Source organism: Rattus norvegicus, chromosome 10 (assembly GCF_036323735.1).
Source record: "Rattus norvegicus strain BN/NHsdMcwi chromosome 10, GRCr8, whole genome shotgun sequence".
NCBI lineage: Eukaryota > Metazoa > Chordata > Mammalia > Rodentia > Muridae > Rattus > Rattus norvegicus.
Genome location: NC_086028.1, coordinates 46,215,118 through 46,237,740, shown reverse-complemented (window position 1 = coordinate 46,237,740; position 22,623 = coordinate 46,215,118). Strand labels below are relative to the sequence as shown.

General features: G+C 48.5%; 1 protein-coding gene across 2 annotated transcripts in view; it reads right to left on the bottom strand.

Annotated features, from left to right (window-relative positions):
- The window catches only part of Kcnj12 (potassium inwardly-rectifying channel, subfamily J, member 12), a 48,899-nt gene that overhangs the window by 7,268 nt on the left and 19,008 nt on the right, over positions 1 to 22,623 (bottom strand). The window contains exon 1 of one of the 2 annotated variants that reach the window (XM_039085061.2): positions 17 to 680. The exons of the other annotated variant lie outside the window; for it this stretch is intronic. The gene's annotated coding sequence lies outside the window, so the exon portion shown is untranslated. Of the gene's footprint in view, positions 1 to 16; positions 681 to 22,623 lie in introns of those variants that run through there. 2 annotated transcript variants of the gene reach the window in all.

The following is a 22,623-nucleotide window of genomic DNA, read 5'->3' as shown; positions in this document are numbered from 1 at the left end:
CAGAGGAGTACAGTACCTGAACTAGACAAGAGGAGTCACAACTGGATGGCACTCAAAACAAAGCCAAAGAGGACACAACCTGTCCTGGACCTACAGGTTCAAGACCAGCTTCTCGTCCTGGCATCTGCAGGCACAGCCTCTCAGCATCCAGGAAGCTTGGAGCACTAGCTGGGGCCAGGACTGGAGCTTTGAGCAAAAAGAGCTGCCACCTAACCTAGGGTGGAGCCTGGGAGTCATTGGGAGGTACCTCCGGATGGAGCGGCACATCCCATGCCAGTCTCCAAGGCTCTGGGCACCTCAGGTTTCGCTAATATCCGGGAGGAACTGGGACAAGGCTTGGGCCCATATTTCTAAATGTCAGCAAGATGCTGACTGCAAAGACGTGGGCCCTGGAAGAGGAACGCCAGGTGAGCCCTCTCCCTTAGGCTCCTTCAGGACGGAGGAGCCTAAGGGTCAAAATTCATCAAGTGCTGCTACCCGACAGGTGCTCTTCTGAAAGTCTTCCATGCTCATTCATCTAATCCCTGTAATGACCATGACGGTTAACCCCCTTTCCAGGGAGGAAACTGAAGCTCAGGGAGATTGAGTCACTTGTCAAGGGCCACACAGACACTAGGGAGTGGAGTTTCTGCTCTGGAGAGCCGAGATGAAAGCAACATCTATTACCTCAGGTCCTGAGGTCAGGCCAGTGACACCATATTCCAGCGCCAGTTCTCCAGACCCCACAATCCCATTTGGTAATAAAATATACAATACAAACTGTCCCCAAGTTGGCAGACAGCAGCTGAATTTTAAGGGACAGGGTATGCCTAATCAAGCTCCTACATCAAGACCCCTTGGAGGACACATGTGCGGGGAAGGCACACACATGGTATGTTGGGGCCTCTTCCTTCCGCCTGTTCCTGTGGCCATTTTCAATCATCAACCACAGAGCTTTCTCCCACTGCTCCCAGAAGCAGCTACTGCAGTCACTATCTAACTGTCTTAGCATGAGAGGCTCCAAGATGGCTCCCTGCCTCATCTATCATAAAGAAAATGTGAGACCAGGCAAGCAAGAGGCCCAAAGTTCTCCCTTGTGCCAGGCCCTGCCCAAAAGGTAAATCTGTGGTAGCAGGCAACAGAAAGGGGGACTTACAGAGATGGCCTGGCCAGAGCTAAGGGCACGTAGACCAGTAAGGAGGCTGGTGTGGTTGGTAAGCGCTCAGTATGGCTGTCCAAGGGATAAGAAGCAGCTGACATTTCCTTCTTGAGATCTGAGAAGGTGATTCCCTGGCTATTTTTCCAAGCCAAATTTCCTGGTCAAATCCTCAGACAACCTTTGCCCCCAATCCTCTGCAAACGTTCAAGATCACTGCATACGTTGGACTCCTGCTTCAAGTCTGTTCTAAGCTTGAGGGAAATAACGGCCGCTCTGTACTGGGTAGGTGAGTGCTGCTCTCCCTTCCCCCAGCCCTCGCCGCTCCAGAGTCCTTGCCCTGATTCTAGCAGCCACATCAATGTCTCTTCGCCTAAAAAGCTCTCCGGTCATTAGATCACATTCTGCCCAGACACGGATCAGGTTGGGACCCAAAACCCCCAAGAGTACATGAGTAAATAGCTCCATTCCCCAGCCCGGGTATGAGAAGTGCATGGTCCATGTGCCACCTTGGCTGGATCCTCAGCTGGGAGTCCTCAACCAGTCAGATCCACAGCCTGGTCTAGCTCCATCACCTGCCAGCCCCCAGCAGTAACCCTATCAATAATGTCCTCTCCCACCCTTTCTCTATCCGTTCCTTCTCTGTCTCGCCTCAGTGCTCACTCCTCTCTGAGATTTCCTCAGCTTGCCTCCCATGTAGCTACCTGCGCTGGTAACTTGTCTCTTGGGCTCTCCTCGCGGATCCTCTAGTGTCTCTCTTCTGCAAAGCCTCTGTGAGCCCCATTTCCGTTCCCCCTGGGATGGTCACTCCAGCAAGAAGAAGTACAGAACCTCTTCCCCAGGGTTCTCCTTCCTCTCCTATTCATTCTATGAAGACCTGGATTCTCATGTCCTGGTTTCTACCCATAGGGGCCAGAAGCTGCCTGTACGTTCCTAAAATTGCTGTCATCCTAGTGCCACCTCCAGTCGACCTCTGAGGCCAGAGAGGCTGGTGGGGGCCCTGATACAGAGAACCCGAGAAATGTTCTTGGATGGATGCAAAGGCAAAGGCAAGAGCTCAGACTGGAAGGATGAGGAGGGATAGAGCCATGAATGAGGGGACAGATATATGCACAGGTGGGTGGTCAAGCAGATGGATGGATAAACTGGGCTGACAAATGTGTGGGTGTCTGGAGAGGAATGACCAGATACTGGGTGGTTTGGTGGGTGGATGGCTGGTTGAGCAGATGAATGGGTGAAGGGAATGAGTAATGAATGGAAGGGATGGGCCGCTAACAAATTAGAGCAGATGACTAGATAGACGGGTGTTCTGGTGGTCAGATGAATGGACAGATGGGTGTGTGGGTGGGATGAGGTGGGGAGGGTCGATGGGGTGAGGGGTAGAAGTCAGGTGAGTGTGGGAGGTGGGGGCGAGAGGATGGATGGCAGATAGACAGGGTGTCTGGGGCCACTGGATACCAAATGAGGAGAAGAGACCAGCAAGGAGTGAGAGGAGGCACCATCAAGCATCCATTCGTGGATGGTAAGCTCTACAAGTATACATCAGGACCTCAACCACACCTGGAGCTGTCTTTAATGCCAAGCTGCAGCTGCTGTCTTTACGAATAACCAAGCAGCTGCTGTTAGCACTCCATACCATCTGGGAGGGATGGGGCCTCCAGTTGCTCCTAGGCCTACAGCGAGCTGAACAGAGTTACTGTGGATGCTGCCGCTGCTCTCCTCAGATGGTTCAGAAGTCATAACTCTCATCCCCATCCCATCATGGCAGCTCAAGCCAGGAAACCACCACTGGACCAGGGCAGAGCAAGAAAATCTCCCCTGATGGTGGAGAGAGCTATGGTGCACACCAGGCACAGGGTAGGCACCTCACACACATCGTCTTACAGGATCCTCATGGGCATACAGGATGTCTACCCTTCCCCCAGAATGACTACCCTTCCCTTTTCAGAGAAGCAGCAATGTGTCCAGGATCATGAAGAGGCTTGGGGTGCTATGCCTGTGTTCAAGCTACTCCCACCAGGCTTTCCCCAGTACCACCCCAGACAGTTGTAGATAGATAGTGTGATAGGTGGTATTTCCATGGTTGGTGTGTGAGCGAGTGAATGAATGAGTGGGGGTGGGGGGTGGGGTTGGGTGAGTAGCATAGATGAACAGATAGGAAAGTGAATTGGAGCACAGGAACCATTTCAAAAGGGTAGACGGGAGCTTGCTGGAGTGCACAAATCCTACAGTGTCCAGAATCGGTTTTCTGTTTGTCAAAGGGGTCCCCACCTGCCAGTCTCTCTGCCTAGTGGACTTGTGGGGAAGACAATATGAAGGTCTCTGAGAGCTTCTGAGGCCAGGACCTTGAGATGTTGTCACCTTCTCCACCTTCCAGGCAGAGTTCATGGGGACGCCCAAGTCTGCTTTGTCACACTGGCTTTTCTGGCTGAGACTGAAGAAATGGTTGGTGAGTCACCCCCCACATTCTAAGCCTCTGGGGCAAGCGACAATGGTAGGTTTGGAGTACAGGGTTATATTCTAATCGGGGATCTTCTACTCACAAGCCATGTGGCCCTGGGGGAGTCCCTTCCCCTGTCTATAAGCCCCATCATCATCCCTGCTCCCATCCCCCATTATCATCTTCACTGATGCCTAACACCCACTGTTTGCCTCTCCGTCCTTCTACCCTAAGAAACCAAGACTCAGGAGGCTGGGACAAATGTCACACAACTGGGAATGTCTGTGGCAGGGACACCCTGCCTGTGAACGGTGAGTCCAAACTGTGCTTGGATCTATGTGCTTGACTCATCACAGCCCAGTCTTGGAGGATGGTTGCTCCCCCTGGACATACCAGGAAATTAAGACTATGGGGTTAGGTCATATCCCAGTTACCCACATCAGAACTCCATACAGAGGACATCACTACCACAGGACACCTAGAAACCAAAGAAGGTTCAGGAGAAGAGTCAGGGGTGAGAGCTGTGAATAGTTTGCTCTCCCCACTTCCTGTTAGTCACCTGGCTGGTCCCAGGTTCTCTCAAGCTAACTCCCTACTGGGGCTTGCCCCAGACTCACACCTCCAGCTCTCATGGCTGTTCCTCTTTATATAAGGAAACTGAGGCATGTGACAAAGAAGTGACTTGCTCAAAGTCACCGAACCAGGGGGCGGTGGCCTCAGATTTGTGGATGCATTGTCCAGGGCCCCTACCTCACCCTACCCTGCAGCAGCTAAAGCAACTAACCAAAAAACTGGCCCTTTGGTTCACCAGGAATGTGTTCCCAAGAGTAGTCACCATCCCAGCCTAGAAGGCGGGAGCACAGAGCAAGGCTCTCTGGATTTGAGGGTTGGGCCCAAAACGGTTGCCAGTCAGTGAGGGCAAGGCTCAACTGGCCCGGGCCTCTTGACATGCTAAGCCTGGAAGTCAAGGCTCTGGAGCAGGCAGGTACTTCCTGAGGCTCGGGTGACACTGCCATCTCCAGCCAATATTCCCATGAAACTGAGCATGCCACAAGGAAGTGAGAGCCAGGCACAGGGCGGGGAATAGGGCCTGGCCCAGCAAGGAGTAGAAGGCAGCACGATCAGCAAATGGTGATCTAGAGAGGCCCTTCCCTAGCTTCAGACTCCACACACCTCAGCAAGGGTCCCAGGATAAGCAGAATCTTAGCGCTCACTAGTGGCCGCACAGCAAGTAAGGGTTCTCGCCAGTGTTGAAGAGGGTTGGTTCGGACATGATGCCCAGATGTGTCCCCACCTGGACAGCTGAGAACAGAAAGGAGGCTCCAGGGACCTGTCTGGATAGCCCTTGGAAGATAGCCAGCATCTCCCCAGTGTAGACTCGGCCCCCTTGTTCCCTATTGCCAGGGCATCTGAGCCCCAGAGAGTGTCCCTCAAGCTCTGATTGAGGAAGCCCGGAGATGAGTAAGACACCTTCACCCCAGGGGCTGGCTGTGATGGCTGGCCAAGAGGACTGAGCAGCACCCTGTGAGCCTGAGGTGGAAGCCAGGGCTAGAGCTCTGTTGTGGCCCCACCAGGGTAGACAACGGGTACCAGATGCCAGGGAATGTTTCTAGGATATTTTTATCTTGAGAACATCCTTTGGGGGTGAGGGGGACAGGGTGTCCTTGGCTCCAGGCCCCTGGGAGCATCAAAGGACAGGGACTTCTGAGTACCCTCTGCCAGGATAGCAACAATTACAAGACCTCATCTCAGGGTAAGGTGCACCTGGTCAGTATCTGAGTTCTGTGGGTCTCCGGTTCTATTCCAGCTTGCCGTGTGTCCCAGGGAGGCGGGTCTCTGCTCCTCTCTCATGCTTCTGCTACTATTCCACCTCTTCTGGGCCTGATCAATGCCTGCTCAGAACCAGTTTCTTAAGGAAGACAGGACAGACCTCTGATTTCACTGGATGGCTTACCAGCAAGGGAGAAGGCCAAGCAGCTAGATTAGAGCTACACCAGAGTCCGGGGTGGGGGTGGGGGGAATGGGGTTCTGCCCTATGGCGGGGAACTCGGGAGTATCCCCGATGAATGTCATTTAGCCTGGGAGAAGTGCACGGGCATAGGGACCCTCCAGACCAAGACGGCTAAACAACAGCAAGGGTGGGCATGCCAGGGATGCCCGCCTGTGAGCCTCAGAGGTCCCAGATCTGGAAGCGGAATCCAGAATCCAGCTCTGCTACTCACTCTGGACCTTGGCAAGCTCTTCCACCTCTGCACTTCCCTGTGCCTGCCAACAGACCCAGGGGCTTTCTGGCCCAGCACATCACAGAACCCGGGCCGAGAAAGTCTGAAGGAGCACACAGTTGCAATCCTAATTGCAGGGAAGGTGAATGCGTACTGAGAGTTCCAAAGGGAAGCAGGCTCCGTTCCAAGGTTACACCAACAGATGAAAGAGAGGAGGCCAGAGAAGCCCGCATGCCATACTGACAAGCTTGGGCTCCGTCCCAAGAGATAGGCAGATCTCAAGAGCCATGACAGAACCTGAACATTTAACAGTTTCAGCCACACGGACCGGGTTTCTGCCCCTTCCTGTGTAGCCCTGGGCAAAGCACATCACTTCTCTGAACTCAGTTTTCATACCTCCGGATCAAGGCTAATAATAGCACCTGTCTCCTGGGGCTGGTACGGGCTCTCAGTGAGTCAGCCCGTGGGGATTGCCTACAGGAAAACCTCCTGCCCAGTTGCTCCACACAACACCGCCCAGAAAGCTCACAGGCCCCTGGAGGGCACAGGCCAACCCCTACCACAGGAAGGAGGATCAGATGGCCGGATGGGTATGAACCCCAAGAGAGGGGCCCAAGGGACAAAGGCCTGCCAAAGTCTAACTTACTTGGTGTCTCTTTTTAAACTTCAACTAATCTAAGTCTCAGACATTTCCTGAGTACCTAGTACAGGAATAGAGGAGCAAGGACTTTAGAGAGAGAAGAAGAAGCCAGCCAGACCAACGAGAAGACTGAAGAATTGGCCAACATAAAAATGTTTATTGGCTGGCACATGCCTTTAATGCCAGCCACCAGAGGGGGAGGGGTGGGCAGAGGAAGGCAGATATTTCAGTTCAAGGCCAGGCTAGTCTACAGATTGTGTTCTAGGACAGCCAGGGCTACACAGAGAAACCCTGCCTCCAAATGCCCACCCCCCAATGTTCATCAGATCTGGAGAGGTGGTTCAGCAGTTAAGAGTTCTGACTGTTCTTGCAGAGGATTCAAGGTCAATTCCCATCACCCATGTTGGGTGGGTCACAACTGCCTGTATCTCAAGCTCCAGGGGATTCAACATACCACACTCACACACACACACACACACACACACACACACACACACACACACACACACTCGAACACATGCACACAAGCACGCATGCACGCACGAAGACACACACTAAAATAATTATAAATAAATCTTTAAAACCTTTTATGGTGCTGCTTAACAAAGCTTTCAAATAAGACAAAAAGCAAATGATAACTATCCATTAACTGATGAATAATAAGGAAAATATGGTGTGAACACAATGGAATATTACTCAGCTGTAAAGAAGAACTTCCAGGAAGTTCCAGGTGTGCCATCCTGTTCACAGGATGGTGCAGGCCCGGGAGGGGACCAGACTGGACTGAGGATAAGGTCCACAGATACATAGGGAATTCTGCAGCTCAGCAAAAGCTGCAGACCCAAGAAGGAGGCCTGAGCTGACACGGGACAAGATCTGACCCACAGAGGAAGACTGGTGACAGACTCTCTGGCCCTAAACACCAGACCCACAGAGAGAAATGGCTCCTCAACCCAACTATGACATTGTCCTCTCCTGAACATTGCAAATGCCACCACAGAAAGAAAAGGGGGAGATTTGAATTCATACAAAATACAAGAGAAAAAAAGGAACAGAACCAACAAACTGCCAGATGGATGGGCAAGGCCCAGTACAGAGCTCAAACAACGCGAGAAAACAGAGACACCTTTCTCAAAGATCACTAAACCCATAGTAAGAGCTCTGAATAAGAAATCGCTGAAAGAACTTCCAGACAAAGAATTTTTAAAAATAATTATAATTATATTCAACCAACCCAAAGATGGCATGAATGTGTTCCAAGAGAATAGATGCAGAGGGCTGGATGAAATAAGGAAGTCAATCCAAGATATGAAAATCGAATTCAATAGAGAGATAGAATTGCTGAAGGAGAAAACCAAACTGAAATTATGTCGGAAATGAAAACTCAATGAGCCAAATTAAAAGCTTAGGAGAAAGCCTCAGTAGCAAACTGGATCATGGGAAACAGAGCGCTGAGGCTTCGAGAGAAGAGGAAGGACTGAACCAGCCAGTAAAGGTCGGTGATAAAAAAGTAAAACACAAACAGAACACGAGAAGCCTCTGGGACACCCTGGGAAGATCAAATCTTCCAAGTATGGGCATAGGAGAAGAATACTGCGTTAAGGGCATAGAAAATATTTTCAATAAAGTCAAAGAAGAAAATCTCCCAAGTAGAGAGAAAGAGGTGCCAGCCAGGTTCCCAGAAGCGTTCTGAATGACAAAGGGATGGGGTGGGACAAGAAACTCCGCACAACATATTATGACCAACACACTAGAAATAAAGATGAATGAAAGGTATTGAACGCTGTGTGAGAGATGGGTCACTCACGAACGCAGGCCCATCGGGATAATACCTTATTATTATGGAAAACAGTAAGAGCAGAGGAGCCTTGAAAGGTGTATTAGATGCTTTGAAAGACCCCAACTGCCAATCTGTACAATAAATTATAACCAGGAGATGTACTTGTTAAAATTAAGAAATTAAAACTTTCCATGATAAAGCCAGATTTAAGGGATTTATTTTTTTCTAAGTCGGTACTGCCAAGGCCACTGGAAGGAAAACTTTAGTCTGAAGAGAAGGAAAACATGTCCAAGAGGCCACAGAGAATAAATAAACAGAGCCAGGACATTTGATCAAAGATCTAAGAAAACACCACAAAAGGACAGGAATTAATCCTTTCAATTATAACTCTCAGTAGTCATGGACTCAATTCCCCAATAAAAAGACACAGGCGGTGGTGATGGAGGATGCCTTTAATCCCATCACTCAGGAGGCAAAGGCCAGAAGATCCCTGAGTTTGAAGCCAGCCTGGTCCACAGAGTAAGTTCCAGGACAGCCAACGCTGTGTACCGAGAAACCATTTCTCAAAGCACCCTCCCTTGGAGCTGGAGAGGAGGCCCAGCACTGACTGTTCTTCCAGAGGTCCTGAGTTCAATTCCCAGCAACAAATGGTGGCTCACAACCATCTGTAATGGGGTCTGACGCCCTCTTCTGCTGGTGTATCCCAAAACAGTGACATTGTGTTCACATATATATAAAATAAAAAATTTTTTTTAAATCCTCCCTCCCTGAAAAAGACACAGACTAGCAGACTGGATTAGAAAATGTGACCCATCTCTTTTCTGCCTCTAGGAAACATACCTCATCACCAAAGATAGAACCTCAGGATAAAAGGGTGGGAAAAGGAATTCCAAAGGGAACTAGGAATAAGGAGGCCCGACCATCCTAATATCTGACCAACAGTCTTCAAACCAACATAGTTGGAGGAGATAAAGAGGAACACTTCACAGTTACCAGGGAACTAACTACCCATCAAGAAGACATTTCAGTTACAACACACACACACACACACACACACACACACACACACACACACACACACACACAAACAAATACAGGTGCATTTGGTTTCATGAAACAAATATAAAGCCATAAGCAAACCCACTACGGTGGCTGTGGGTAACTGTGATGACCCCACTTCCGTCAACTAAGGTCATCTAAGTGGAGGAACACTGACATTAAACAACATCATAGATCAAATGGACCCAACAGATATGGATGTAACATTCCATCCAAGCAATTAAAAGTATATGTTCTTCTCAATAGCCCATGGTATCTTATCTAAAACTGACCACCTATTGTCTCACAAAGCGAGTCCCCAATCCAGGAAAACTGAAATGACATCTGTATCCTAAACCTGACCGAAGTGGGTTAAAGTTAGTGTCAGCAGCAATGGTAACCACGGAAAGCACATGAACTTGTGGAAGCTGAATGACACACCAGTGAATGGTGTACGGGTCGCTGGAGAAACCGAGAAGGAAATCATGGATTCCTAGAAAGGAAGGAAAACGAAAGCCCAGTGTATCAAAATCTCCAGGAGGGTCTTAGGAGGTCGGTCTTAGGAGGAGAGCTTTTTAGATAGCAATGTGCGCCTACATCAAAAATCGGAAAGATTTCAAATACATTAACGTTCCATCTTAAGGCCTTGGGGAAGCAAGAGTAAGCCAAACCCCAACACTAGATGAGAAGAAATTAACAAAGCCAGAACGGAAATTCATAAACTAGAAACAAAAACAAAACAAAGAATTAGCAAATCGAAGGCTAAATTAACAGCTGTGGTTTAGGACCTTCAGAAGACTGCAGTTCAGATCCCAGCACCCACATGGGACAGCTGACTGCGTGTACCTCCACCCCAAGAAGATCTGAACCCCTTTATTGGCCTCCATGGGTAACCGCACAGACATGGGCACAGACACATACTCGTAAATAAATAATAAGGATACATTTTTAAAAAGAGCTAATAAAACAACAGCTGGTTCTTTGAGAAAATAGACAAATCGACACATGCTTAGCCAAGTTAACCAACAGAAGTAAAAAAAATCAAAATTAATAACAGTAAAGATTACAACACGCGTCAATGAAATTACGAGAATCAGGAAGATGCACTTGAAAATGTATACTCTGCCGAATTGGAAAACTTTTTAAAATGGGTTAGTTTCTAGATGCATCTGACATACCAAAATTAAACCAAGATGAAGTAAATAATCTAAACGGATCTATAACCAGCAATGTGATGAAGCAGAAATAAAAGTCTTTCAACTAAAAGAAGCCCGGAGACAGATGGAGTCAGTGCAGAACCCTACCAGAACCCCAAATGAGACCTAATAGCAATGCTGCTCAAATGACTTCATACAAAAGGAAAGGAGGCTTCCAAACTCTTCTTATGAAGCCAGGATTACCCTGATGCCAAAACTAGATAAAGACAAAATGAAAATTACAGAAAGATCTCCCTAGTGAACAAAGCTGCAAGGGTCCTGAATACAATACTCATAAACCAAGTTCAAAATCACATAAAAAATCGTTGCTGGGCTGCAGAGATGGCTCTCTAACTAGAACATGGGCTGCTCTTCCAGAGGACTGGGGTTTAATTCCCAGTGCCCACATGGAGATCCCACAGGAATAACCACAGGAGATCCAGTGCCCTCTCTAGGACTCTGTGGGTGGGCACTGGGCACAAATGTGGTGCACAAATATACATCCAAGCAAAATATCCACACACATAAAATAATTGTTTTTAATCTTTAAAACAGTACCATGTCCAAGTTGGGTTTATCCCAGGAATGCAGGAATAGCTCAACATACAAAACGACACAGAACAAAAACGTGATTCATCGCATAAACGGATCGAATGACAGAAATCACAGGATTATCTCAATAGACATAAAAACCAAAGCAAAACAACTTTAGAAAAAACCCGACATTCCTTCATGACAAAAAAGCCACAGAGGGGCTGGAGGTAGAAGAAGCACAGCTTAATATAAGGAAGGACACGTGATAAGCACACGCCAACATCGCACTAAATGGAGAAAAAGCAAAGCACTCCTACTAAGACCAGGAGCAAGACAAGATGGCCGCCGTTGTTCAGTATAGCGCTGGAAGCCTCAGCTACAGCAACAAGAGAAGGACGTAAAATATACAAACAGAAAAGAAGTGAAAGTACCCCCATTCGCAGATGTATTATATGCATGAGAGACCCTACAGGTTCCATTAAAAAAAACAACCCTCTGAGAGCTAATAAATCCGCTCAGCAAAGGAGCAGGACAGAGTCAACATGAGAAGATCCTACATGCCGATGGGCGGGAAAGAACTCTACGATAAAAGTACCGAGGGAATAAATTCAGAAAGATGCGAGAAGAGAGACCTTCCATGCTTATAGGCTGGAAGAAACAGTGTGAAAATGACCACCACACCAAAAGCAACCTACAGATTCATTGTGACCCGAATAGAAATTCCCATGCCATTCTTCACAGACATAAAGACACAACTCAAAAGCTTGCATAGCAGAAAAACAAACAAACAAACCCAAGGATGGTCAAAGGAAAGCAGAGTACTGAGGGAGGTGTCACAGTATCTGACCAAATTACACTGCAGAGCCATACTAACGAAAATGTCGTGGTCCTGGCACACAAACATGGAGACCAACAGATTCGAATTAGGAACCCAGACATAAGTGCTCACAGCTACCACCTCATTTTTGACAAAGATACAAAAAAATTGCACATTGGAGAAAAGACATGATCAATAAATGCACATTGGAGAAAAGACATCATCAGTAGATTGTGCTGGGACAGCAGGATATCCAATTTGTAAAACGTGAGCTTGATCCTCGTCTTCTACCCTGAACAAAACTCCACTTCAAACACATCGAAACCCTCGGAGTAAGAGCTGACAACCTGAAACAGCCAGAGGGGAAATCGGGAAAGGCTCTTTACCTACAGGTGAGACTTTCTGCACAGACACTGAGACCAGCAATCAGCAAACTGGATCTCTCAAGGCTAAAAGCCTTCTGTAGCAAGAAAGAAACTGCCAGCTGAGCAAAGTAGGAACCCACAGGATGAAGATGTTTTCCAGCTATACATTTGATTTTGTTTTGTTTTTTGAGACACAATCTGTCTATGTATCCCTGGCTCCCTATGTAGAACAGGCCAGCCTCAAAGAGACTTGCCTGCCTCTCTAGGGGCAGAGAATTTGTGTCTAGAATAGACAAAGAACTAAAAAAAAAATTAAACACCAAGAAAAGAAACAACCTTGGGCTGGTGAGAAGGCTTAGCAGTTAGGAGCACTGACTGCTCTTCCAGAGGTCCTGAGTTCAAATCCCAGAAACCACATGGTGGCTCACAACCATCTGAAATGAGATCTGATACCCTCTTCTGCTGTGTCTGAAGACAGCTACAGTGTACTTATATATAATAAATAAATAAATAAATCTTTGTTTGGTTGGTTTTTTTTTTTCTTTTTTTTCCAGAGCTGGGGACCGAACCCAGGGCCTTGAGCTTGCTAGGCAAGTGCTCTACCACTGAGCTAAATCCCCAACCCCAATAAATCTTTAAAAAAGAAAAGAAACAACCCAAAGAGAAAAATAGGCTAGCCAGGTGTGGTGGTCTGGGTGGCAGAGGAAGGAGGACTTCTGTGAGTTTGAGGTCAGCCTGGTCTGCTGGTAGTTCCAGGACAGGCAAGACTGCAAAGAGAGACTCTTTCTTAAAACAACAACTCACCCCTGCCCCAAAAGGACCAAGGAATTGAACAATTTTTTTTCAAAAAAAAAAGAAAGAAAGAAAGAAATGCACTCAGCTAGCCAGTGGGAAAAGGCAAATTAAAACCACTCTAAGATTCCATCTCATAGCAGAACGGCCATCATCAGGGAGATAGATGACAATGAACGCTAGCATGGGTGTGGTGAGAGGAGAACCCTTTCCACTGTTGGTTTTCACTACCCAACCAGAGGAGGCTAGTGCAAACGCTTAGGGAATCGTTCTGGAGGTGTCTCGGAAAACAGGAAGTAAAACTACCACAAGACCCACCTCTGCTCCCTAGGCGCACACCCAGAGGCCTCTCTATCCTACCTCAGAGATGCTTGCAGGTCCACAGTCACTGCTGCTCTGTTCACGGACAGCTAGGAAATGGAATCCAGTCCATCAACAGAATAAGAAAAACGTGTCACGCATACACCACAGAACATTACTTAGTTGTCAAGAAAGTCGAAACCATGATATTTTCAGGTAAGTGGATGAAGCTGTGAGAAAGTATACTGGATGAGGTAACTTCTCTCGTGTGTGGATCTTAAATCTTTCTGTTCTGTGCTTAACCTGAAGCACAAGTGGACTCCCGGAAACTGGGATGTGGCCCTTGGATGGGGCACATTAAGGAAGGGGGTGGGAGATTATAGGGGGAGGAAAGCAAAGAGGTGTCGGGCAGAGGCTGAAAGGCTTGGGGGGGAGGGCATGGGAGGGTAGGGGAAACCAGGAGCAGAGAGGAAGATGCATGAAGAACCACATGGAACCCTACTGTCCCACAACTCAACTAAAAATCAATATAATCAGAGGGGCAGTAGAACACCTGTGAAATGAAAGAGGGTACTGCTGGGGGTTGAAGGGTTAAGTCAGGACGGGGGTGGAAGACGGAGGAGAGGGAGGGATAACCCTAACTAATGATGCATGAAATAGCCTCATGAAAACCTACTAGTTAGTAAGCTAACTTCAAAACAACTTTAAAAAAAAAAAAAAAAAACAGAGTTCAAACGGAATTGCCGTGCGCGGTAGAAATCTGTGAAGCATAGGACCCCTTCCTAAGTGGTGTCTGTCAGCGAGGCCCCGCGGGTCTTCAAAACAACACAAGCTGGCTGGGACCGTGGGGCACACCTTTAATCTCAGCAAAGGCGGGCAAGCAGATGAGTGAGGCCAACCTGGTCTACACAGTGAGTTCCAGGCTAGCCCAAGGGAGACCTTATCTCAAAACCAACAAACCCACATGCTATTGCTGGGGCTCTTGGTTACCTCCATAACTACACTGTAAGACCCTGTTGCTGAAGAAACCACACCCTTCCACAGAAGCACATAGAGAAACCTGTAGTGGGAGTTTCTGGTTTCCTTAAAAACCCAGTTATGTTATGTGAATGTGTTTTTTTTGTTTTAGCTCCAGTTTGTGGGATACGGGGCTGCTTCAGATTTGTCCACAGTCGATAACTATGATTGTCTCGTGCTCTAGGAGGGGCGTGATTTTGGCCAGCTGCTGATAGTTTTTTCTTTGAAATTCTGGGGACTCTTGAGAGGGCATAAATGTAAGAACCCCAGACAGCCTGTGGCGACGGCCACTCCTCCTGCTGCTGGTCCCTGCTGCTGCCTGTGCTGTTGCTGGTTTGTTTTGCAGTAGTGTTGGTTGGGGATATCCTGGTGACAAAGATCAGACTTGCCCCAGGTAACCCGATACCCCAAATCAGCAGGAAGTCATCTAAAGATGTCTATGTCCCACTTTCCTCTCTAACCTTCTTTCTCTACCACCTAGTCTTTGGGGCGTTAGAAGGGTGGTAAATAATAGACCCCAATAGAATAGCCCAAAAAAGTCACCAACAGAAACCAATTTTAAACTGAAAGTTCCTCCCTGATGGCCAGCTTTCATGGGGCTACAAGGTGTTATGCAGGTATGGGAGGGGGAAGGATAGCAATGGTCTTACCCAGCACTGGACCCTGTTTGATGCAATACCAACCTTTTCAGCAAGATGTGCCTACTGGCGCATGAATGGCACAGCTGTCTCGGAGTAACTAACCGCTCTCTGACAGGATCTGTGGCCTGCTCCACGGGAGGGGATTTCATGCCTGGAACCGAAACCCTGATCAAAAGTCCATAGCTCAGGACATCACACATCCTGGGGGAGAACCTGATATTGTTATTCTGCTAAATGGCCATGCTGTCAAATTTCTATTTCTGTTTCTACCCATAGACCGGGGCTGCTCTCAGTCTTGGTCAGAGAAGCTTCATTATGCAGTGAGCAACAGGCACAGTGGCAAGAATAAAAGACAGTGTTCAGCCCTAAACAGGATATCTATGTCATCCCCATAGAGCAAGCTTCAGGGAACATGGCATGTGAATTCACAGAGACTGTGGTTACCTGCATACAACCAAGCCAAAACGCTGGCACAGACGGAGGAAATGACCTCGGCCCCATCCTAGACTGAGGAGCCACTGGCAGTGGGTAACAGCGGAAGGAGAGAGAATCACCCCTTTTTGAGGACGTGGCTCCTGGTTGGCCTCCCATATTCCTTACACCCATGTACATATGAGCAGCGCTAAACAGACTTTGTAAATTATATATCAAAAAAAAGACATGAAGTTGAGGGGAGGTTTCTGAGAGATAGAGAGGGAGTTGGAGAGGAACAGAGATGGCTATGATCATATTTCATTGTATGCATGTATGAAATTCTCAAGAATCAAGAAAAATAATGAAATGTGCAGGCAAATGAGTGGTACTTGAAAATTTATACTAGGGAGTTCATCAGACCCAGAAAGACAAATACCACATGCCCTCTCTCTCACGTTGACCCTGGTTTCAAATCTTTTTGTTCTATACATTTAACATTAACTTGAGGTTAATGTGAAGGCAAAACAAAAAACAAAAACAAAAACAAAAACAACAACAAAAACAAAAACAAAACAAAAGACCAGAAACAAGTCTGGGGCTTAATGCTACACATTAAGGGAGCAGAAATTGTAAAATACAGGCAAAAGGAAAGTACAGAGTGGGGATACTGGGGGTAGATAGGTTCAGATATACAGGTGGGGGATAAGGGACTGAAGAAAGGAAAAAGCTATCTGGAAACACGATCTCACGACTCAAGTGAAAAACCCTAACACTGCCTGTCTGGTGGGGTTTCAATGGGCACTTAGTGAGTCAGCACACAGGGACTGCCCAGAGGAAAACCCTCTGCCCATCCAACACACCTGAAGGGAATAAACATAGGTGGCAAGAAATCACAGAGGGGACAATTCTCCAGGCTAAAGGTTAGTGGGGTTGGCAGACAAGAGGGATAGGGCATGGGTTAGTCAAAACTGAAGATGCAGCCTTACAGAAACCCGTGGGTTTGCAAGCTAATTAAAATAGATACGATTTAAGTTTAAGCAGAGATACCCTATATAAGTAGACAATTCTGTTCCCAGAAGGCTGGAACTATTAAATAGTCCAGTATTTCCTCACTATGCCCTCCCACTCCCTGTCAGAATGGTAGTGTAAATTCTGTGCTATTGCATGCTGTAAGTATGTAATTTGCTTTCTTATTTTACAGGGGTTACAATTAACCTTAAGATCGCCTTAAGAAGCAGAGGACACTTCAGACTTGGTGCTTCTATGCTGTCTTGAGACTGTGATAGGCTATGGGGACTTTTGAAGGTGGACTAAATGCCTGTTGCATTATGATGTGGTCAAAAGCCTGTGGAGGCCAAGGAGGAGAATGCTATGGTTTGAATTAGAAAGGCCTTTATAGGCTTATGTGTTTGGATACTTGGTCTCAGTTGATAGAACTCTTTGGGAAGGATTAGGAGGTGTGGCCTTGTTGAAAGAGGTTTCAAATGATTCCCACTAGCCGGTGCTCTCTTCCTCCCCCTTCCTCTTCTCCCTCTTCCCCCTTTCTCTCCTTCCCTCTCCCCCCTTTTCCTCTCTCTTTCCCCCTCTGCCTCCCTCTTTCTTTCCCTCTCTCCACTCTCTCCTTCTCTCTCTCCTGTCTCCCCCTCTTCCTCTCCTTCTCTCCCTCTCTCCTCTCTTCTCTCCCTCTCTCCTCTCTTCTCTCTATCTCCCTCTCCCCGTCTCTCTGCCTCCTCATTTTATCTCAAGATAAAGCTCTCATCTACTGCCCCAAAGTCACGCCTGCCTATCCACTGCCATACTCCCTGCCTTAATGACTATAGCATCACCCTCTGAAGTGGTAAGTCCAGTAAAGTCTTTCTTCTCTGATTTACCTTGGTCATAGTATCTCTTCCCAGCAACAGAAAAGTACCTAAGACAGTAAGTAAGTGTGAGTGCTCAGCTGCAGACGGGATGTGTGCATGAGCCTCCCCATCCAAGGTCAGGAAACCTCGTCCAAGAGGAATTGGAAGAGCCAAGAATGGAGAGGTGGAGAGGAGAGCCTTAAAATGTCTTTGAGAGGGGCTGGGGACTTAGCTCAGTGGTAGAGCGCTTGCCTAGGAAGCGCAAGGCCCTGGGTTCGGTCCCCAGCTCCAAAAAAAAAAAAAAGATTATTAAAAAAAAATGTCTTTGAGACATGGCATGGCTTTCTCATACTGCTGCTGAGGGGGATATGACATGGCTTTCTCATACTGCTGCTGAGGGAGGGTCACTTCCTAAAGACATATCTGCTAGTAGGCTATTCATCTCTAATGTGCATGTGAGCAGCACTCACTGGGCTAGCGGGTTAATGATGATGATGATGATGATGATGATGATGACGACGATGATGAAGAAGAAGAAGGAGAAGGAGAAGGAGAAGGAGAAGGAGAAGAAGAAGAAGAAGAAGAAGAAGAAGAAGAAGAAGAAGAAGAAGAGGAGGAGGAGGAGGAGGAGGAGGAGGAAGAGGAGAAGGAGGAGGAAGAGGAGGAAGAGGAGGAGGAGGAGAAGGGGAAGGGGAAGGGGAGGAGGAGGAGGAGGAGGAGAAGGAGAAGGAGGAGGAGGAGGAGGAGGAGGAGGAGGAGGAGGAGGAGGAGAAGAAGAAGAAGAAGAAGAAGAAGAAGAAGAAGAAGAAGAAGAAGAAGAAGAAGAAGAAGAAGAAGAAGAAGAAGAAGAAGAAGAAGAAGAAAAGTTGAGAGGGAGGTAGTGATGGTGAGTGAATAAAATCAAAATATATCATAAATATGTATAAATTTTTTAAAGAACGAATACTAAATATTCTTTGAAAAGAAAAGATTCGTGTATTCAATGGAGTGCACGGAGTTAGGGCACAGACACCAGTAAGGCTCACAGGACTTGCAGTGTCTCATGAGTCACACGACACAGTCTCCAAGAGGCCCTTCCCAGCACAATGTCCTTTTCTGCTAGTCAGAGCTCAGTGAATCCTTCAAGCTCAGAGACGCCTCCTCCTTTCAGTCTGCCAAAGTTTCCATTCCAAAGCACCCTGCATGTCTGTCAGACCTTGTACCCTGGGCCTTGCTCCTGTCTAGTACACCAGAAAGTTCCTGGTGAGTGGCCAAGCAGCGTTGACAGAAAAAACAAGCACAGAGACATCCAGAACAGGACAAGCCAGCAGAGGCCCTGAGGCTGGGCAGTGGTGTGGTGTGTCCCAGGAATCTGAAGGGTAGCGTGCTAAAGCTAAGTGTGCTGAAGAGATAAGAGAGAAGCTGAGACCACAGAGGTTAGCAAGGTGGCTCAGGGAGGGTCTTGTTCAGTGACATGGAGCTTGCCGGCTTCCCCTTCTTCATATACCAAGGCAATGACTCCTCATCCTGAGGGACCCTTGGAATGGTTTCTTCCTACTGTTCCCTCGATGTGTGCTAGGTTCTGTGCCTTCTCTAGTCTCTCTAACTCCTACAGCTCCTTCAATGCCCACCTTCAATTCCCCATCTCCTGGACTCCCCTCTGTCACTAGGACCAGGCCAGCCTTGCTTTCTAAGGCTACCCTACCAGACCATGGCCTCCTCTGAGGAGACCTGAGCCTGACTCCCCCGAGGAGCCCCAGTGTAAGGCCTGTTGGAAGTCAATTCAGTCCTGTGGCAATAACGCACTTGGATGTTGCATTTAAGAAAGCAGCAGGGTTCTTTTCATGTCATTCTTTCCATGACCTCGGTTCAGCCTTGGAGAATAGGCCTGTCTGTCCACTTGTCTGGCTGTCCACCTGTCTGGCTGTCCACCTGTCTGGCTGTCCACCTGTCTGTCCATTTTTACAGGTGCTCTCATCTTCAGCTCTCCAATCGAATAATTTTCAGACATATCTGCCCCGTCCCTAGAACACCCTCACCCACTTATAGAATTGCTAGGACCCTTCCCCACTGATAGCCAGCACTTCCAAGAGAAACGAGAAATTTCCCAGCGGACCAGTTTAAACTTGCCCAACACCAAAGTTCCACCCCCCCCCCCACTTTAATCCTTCCACACACAAAAAAGGCTACCTGGTGTGGTGGTTAATCTTGTCAGCGTTGCTGGTTTTAGAATCACCATGGAAACACACCTCTGGGTGTGTCTATGGGGATGTTTCTAGAAACATTTAACTGAAGAAGGAAGCCCCACGCTGAATATAGGCAGCGCCACTCCACCCGCTGGAGTCCTTGGCTAAGTAAAAGGGGAAAGCGAGCTGTGGACCTGCATCCCTCTCTCTGCTACCTGACTGAGGATCCCACGTGACCACTTGACTCACATTCCTGCCAGGGTCCCCACCATGATGGACTGTATTTTCCAGTTGTGAGTCAGAACGAGCCCTCCCTCCTTAAGCTGCCTTTGACGGGCACTTGTCATAGCATCAAGAAGGGTAACGAATTCATCTAACCACTTCCTGTCAGGATCACTCTACTGCTCCGCTTCTCAGCCCGGGGCCAAAGGACAGCAAAGTGTGTCTCTGGCTGTGGTGGACTGAGTAGCCCTTCCCAGAGGTCCTCCCCTGCCCCAGCGCTGCTGGCCTAGACGGCAGCAGGCAGTCGCAGGATCCTATCCACATCAGTAGATACCATCTCAGTCAGGAGCTCAGTGCTCCCAGCAGCCTTTGTAACAAAAGCATCCTGCTGAATAAGTGGATGGCAAATGCGCACGGCTAAAGGCAGGGTAGGGACCAAAGCCAATCTGTGAGCCCACAGGACAGCCTAGGACCCCTCTCTATCCCTTGTTGGTTCATCCCTTTCCCTGTTGACCCTGAAACCTTGTTTATGAGCACTGGACCTATGCATGGTGTATTATGAATAGTGAAAGGCTCTGTCCTCTTGATGGTTCTTAGAGAGGGGAAGGGGGAGAGAGGGAGGTGGGAAGGGAGGGGAGAGAGAGATTGATTCCAGAATAAGATAAGGCCACCAGTGCACAAGACACGGCTAACGAAGGAGCTATATGGCCATGCACAGTGCAGAGAGCCAGACTTATGAGGCAAGAAGTGAGGCTCCAGGCAGATGCTAAGCAAACAAAGGCTCTGAGACCAGCATGGGTTTCGCAGCGCACAGTACGAGAAGGAGTGAGGGTGGGGCAGGAAGTTAGGGGCCCATTGGGAGGTGCCTTGCCTTTGGACACATGAACCACCTTCGGTCTCCCAGATCAAATCCACAATTGGAGTTTAGCTTACTCATCTGCACCCCCAAAGTCCTGCCCAGGCTGGGGGCCCAGGAAAGAACATGAAAGTAAGGAGGTTCGCAGAAGGCAAGGAAGGAGCATCCAGAGCACTGGCCCCTCAGGCATTACTTTGTCTAGTGCCTCATGGTACTGCTCTAGATGACGCCAGTTAAAGATGAGACTTGGGAACCCCACTCTTCAAAGGTGAAAAGTGGGTCCCCTCAGGCTGTGTTGACTCCACACCTACTTGCCACCAACCTCTTAACACTAAGCTTTCTTTAGCCCTTCAAGACCACAGCTGCCTGCATGCCCAGCTGTGAGGTGACTACACAGCACATGCTATTACGCCAGATCACGGCCCTCAACACCTATGACACCCTAGAGGTCCTCCTAGGGTCTCCCTGGGCCTAGGGTTTAGTGCCCCCTTGGGGCCACCGACTGACTATGCTGCCATCCTTTCCGAGTGTATCACAGTGCGACACATGCTGCCACCCTTTTACAGAACCCGAGGCTTAGGAGGGCAAGCACCATGCCCACAGCCAGCCTTAGCATAACAAGGGTAGGAATTCGGGGCTCAAGAGTGGCAAGTACAGAGACCCAGAGTCACCGGCAGAAATCCTCGCCACAGGCTTGGCTTAGTACCACTTCCTACAGGAAGCCCTCTCGGATTGTGTATTGCTCAGCCAGGGCTTAGGTAGCTGATGCCACTTGGAGGCAGGAGCTGCCAAGTGCCTGAGTGAGTGCCTCAGGACCTGGTGTTCCCCTCCTGCTGCCCCAGCCCCAAAGCCTAGGGTTCAAGAAAGTGGTCAGTCTGCAGGGAGCAAGGGCTTCACCAGTAGGTCTCTGTCCTGAAAGCCCAGGGAAACTCTCCTGCTTGGCTCAGGAAGATGAGAGCTTTGCTCTGTACCTGCTGCCTGGGCCTCTCACCAGCTTCGACAGTCACTGTGGGGGTTGGGGAGGAAAATCTCCATTCAGAGAGAGGCACCTGGCTCTACGCAGGCTGATCAGTTCATACCTGGGCTGTGAGGCCCTCACATGAATAAGGCTGTTCTTGCTGTCCTGCCCGATGCACCGTCCAGGGACAATGCTCAGCTGGGGGGGGGGAGTGGTGGTGGTGGGGTCTTTGTACATCTGCCCCTGGTTGCAGCCTATTGTAGGCTGCTCACTTTCACCTCGAAGGCACCTTTGCCTCAGTGTTCAGATCTTTTTTTCTTTTTTTAAATTTATACCTGAGGCTTCTACGCGCATATATGGTGCAAGCCAGGAGAAGGCATCAGATCACATTACAGACGGTTGTGAGCCACCATGTGGTTGCTGGGATTTGAACTCAGGACCTCTGGAAGAGCGGTCAGTGCTCTTTAATGGCTGAGCCATCTCTCCAGCCAATATTCATGTCTTTAAAACAGACCTAAGCATACAGCCTCTCAACCACAGCAGCTGGAGCATTAATGGCATCGCTCTGTGCCTAGGGCAGCTTTGAATGCACAGCAGACAGCATACACTACCACTGATCTACGTGGCATCTTCACTGTCCCATGGCCTGGTGCATGGTGCATGTTCTTCTAGAACATTCCCCAAGATCAGGCCAAGGGCTTGAAGTGGGAAACTTATTCAGAAGATGGTTGAGAAACATACAGGGAATTTGAGCAGCATAGTCGGTGGCCCCAAGGGGGCACCAGACGCTATGCCTAGGGAGACCCTAGGAGGACCTCCAGGGTACCATATGTGCCAAGGGCTGTGATCTGGCCTAATAACATGTACTATAGGCTGCCACAAACTGATGTAGTCACCTCACAGCTGTGCATGCTGTGGTAGTTGTGGTGCTACAGAGGCTATAGGATGGAACCTGGGAAACACTTGGCACATCTGGCCAACAGCTCTTGCCTCAGAGGTCAACATATCTGTGTGCAGCTGTCATCACACATGCAATCTGTGTGTGTGTGTGTGTGTGTGTGTGTGTGTGTGTGTGTGTTTATGTGCATGCTCATGAGCCTTCCCAGAGAGTAGATCTGTTCACACTGGTGGTGCCGTGTACACCAGGACTGTGTCTGCTCTTGTGTGTACACTGGCATGAACACATACATCTTGTTCAGGGCTAGGCAGTAGGGCGGGTGCACACACCCAACCCAAGCAGTGCTGCAGGG